Source organism: Mus caroli, chromosome 15, assembly GCF_900094665.2.
Source record: "Mus caroli chromosome 15, CAROLI_EIJ_v1.1, whole genome shotgun sequence".
In the NCBI taxonomy this organism is placed as follows: Eukaryota; Metazoa; Chordata; class Mammalia; order Rodentia; family Muridae; genus Mus; species Mus caroli.
The window spans coordinates 186,522-189,447 of NC_034584.1; the positions used below are offsets into that span (position 1 = coordinate 186,522).

The following is a 2,926-nucleotide window of genomic DNA, read 5'->3' on the forward strand; positions in this document are numbered from 1 at the left end:
GGGGGAGGAAGGGTGATCAGTAAGAGAGGGGATGAGTGAGGAGGAGCGGGATAAGAGAATGAACATGAGATAGAGTGAGTCCCAGGTCCTGCCATGCAGAAGGAATGGTATGACACAGCTCCCACCCCTAGAGCAGAGCTAGCAGACTTCCATGAGTGCTGACAGTTGCTGTGAGTGTGGGACTTGTTTGTATAATAATGTACAAGTTTTTTTTTTGTGTCTATTCTTCAGGAAATCCTCTCCCTATTAAGGTTAATGACTCCCTTTAAGGTTAATGACTCCATTCGAGAATGTGTTCCTTAGCACAATGGTAAATGCTATGACCTTCAGGACAGCCCTTAAGGCTGTGGGAAAGAACTCTGAAAACATGAGTTCAAGAATATATAGTTTCTCAACTATACAAAATGTAAGGATGAAATATAAATTGTATGAGGAGCTTCACAGACCTAAAAGAATAAAGGCAGCTGCATGAATGAACCAGCCAGTCAGTAAGATACAATGGCAGGAAGATTCCTGAGTTCAAGGTCAGCCTGGGACAGAACAAGTTTAGGTCAAGGCATGGTGGGAATCCTACAAAGCTAAACTCATTGTTAGTGCTTACAAAAACAGGCAGACCTCTGAGTTCATTTGCTATGTTAAAAGAAACATACTATCTGTCTTTTTCTAAGAATCAAGTGAGCATGAGAAATGTAGTTTGTTTGGTTTTTAAATTTAAGAAAAATAAAAAAAAAAAAGCTATATTCTATGCTTGCTTGGACAACCCATTTTGGAGTCCCCAAAGGGCAGCCAGGTGTTTGAGAGTTGAGACTTCTTTGTGCTGTACATTATCATCAAAGTCACCAAAGTCATAGATTTCATTTTAATGCTAGTAGTATCTGAGATTATTACTAAGTGATCCAAATTATAATTTTAATCATTATTCTAGTATTCACACACTTAATAAAATCTTTAAAAAGAAACACCCTGGGAAAACTTGAATACACTCTCATAGTATCATAATGACTTAAGTAACTATAAAAGCTTTTCTTTGGATTTTTTAAAATTTTATTTATGATGTATTAATGAAAACAAGTCTTATTACTTTTTAGTTCCAACCCAATAGCATTTAACAATGCAAGAACTATTTTGGAGCAAATATTTTCATTATCTGAAACTGGCTGTTCCTGGTTATTTTCTTGCCCTTGCTTGCAAATTCCCAAGGCAACCACAGATAACTACCATAATGAACAAAATACAAGCATTTCATTGTTAATGTTGCTTTCTGTAACACAGTTCAATAAATTAATACCCCTCTTTACATGACTTTTAATAATACCATAGTCTGCTAAAATGGGGACAATAGCTTCTGGCACATAACTCTAACACTTTTGATCTGAGAGCTATATCTTTATTCTTTCAACTTTTCTACCCTGCCCTCGCCACTTCCCAAGGTGTTAAAAAACGGAATTATTTTATTTTTAACTATGCGTATGCTACTCAGGCTTTTGTGGGGGTTGTAAATATTGAGTGCTGGTGACAGTATACACTAGAAAAGGTTGTCAGATGGCCTAAAACTGGAGTCACACAAACAGTTGTGAGACCCAAAAATCAGGTCCACTGTAAGAGGAGTGTGTACTTTTAACTGATGAAGTACTTCTCCAGCCCAAGTTTCTTTCCATCTTTTTTTTTTTCCTTGTTTTTGAGAGAGGTTTTCATGATGATGTATACCTGATTGGTCTAGATCCTATTTTCTAAAACTCACAAAGATTCAATTTACCTCTACCTCGTCAAGGCTGGATCTAATGGTGTGCACCATCACACTTGGCCTCCCTGGGACTCTAAATATAATAGTGCCATAAATAGGTACTCATTAAATACCCTCAATTCATTTGTAGGTTGAAGGCTGAAACCCTGGCATGGGTGTCTTTACTAGGATAGAGACATCAGGGAAACATTATTCCTGTTCTCCATTATATAACTTCATTTCCTTTCTAGCCAAGTCTTCACAAAGTGCACTTTGGCAAGTGTATACTGTCACCAGCACTCAATAAATCCCTTTAACTCCCAGCCCTTTACGACTTTAAGATCACCTGCTTCTAATTATTTTTCCAACTGAAATCTACATTTTTTTGAAGGAATTCTGTTTTTTCACCTGGAGTTTGGCTGCTTACCAAAGTAAAAGGGGTTTTCAGGATTTTGTATTGTTTCTTCCCCTTACCCTGGTTTTCTCAAATTGGACACTGATTGGGAGCAGTTAAAATGGATTGATTTGACTATCTTGCTTTCAAAATGCTGCAGAAATCAGTCCGCTCCATGCCTAAGAGCATGGTTTTCATATTTAATTAACTTAGCAGGTTCTGATAAACCTTTTCATCTCCTGTGTAGTTATTCTGGCTATGTTTTAATATGAACAAGGAGGATGCCATTGAACTAGAGTAGGAAATAATGCTCTTGGAACAAGGGATGGTTTTCCAAATGTCTGCAGTCAAGAGTCCTTCATAGGGAGCTCTTCCTTTTTAGAATGCTTTGCCTCTTCTTCAGTGGGCCTTTGTGGCTTTGCAAACATGAAGGAGAGTCGTGTTCCACCTTGTGACAGTGATTAGTTGTCTTATAATGGTCAGAGCCAGTCACCGCTTTGCTTGTCCACTTTCTTAGGTTCTCACAATGAATAAAGCACTGAAGAATGCATTTCTTAGGAAATGTCTTCATGGTTAAACAACGCATGCCTATATTTTATTACTTTCAAAATCTCTTTCATTAAATATTTTTCTATGACTATTAGTTTTACACCAGCTCTCCCTGCCTCTGGTTCACTAATTAAGGTATTTTGTTTTAATTAACTAATTAATTTTAAATTATTCTTGGATATTAGTTTTAAAATACTCATATTATGTTTATTTTTTTTAATTTTTAATATTTTTATTACATATTTTCCTCAATTACATTT

At 36.3% G+C, this 2,926-nt stretch overlaps 1 protein-coding gene across 4 annotated transcripts in view; it reads right to left on the minus strand.

Annotated features, from left to right (window-relative positions):
• The window catches only part of Ghr (growth hormone receptor), a 253,932-nt gene that overhangs the window by 44,038 nt on the left and 206,968 nt on the right, over nucleotides 1–2,926 (minus strand). The window lies entirely within an intron of this gene.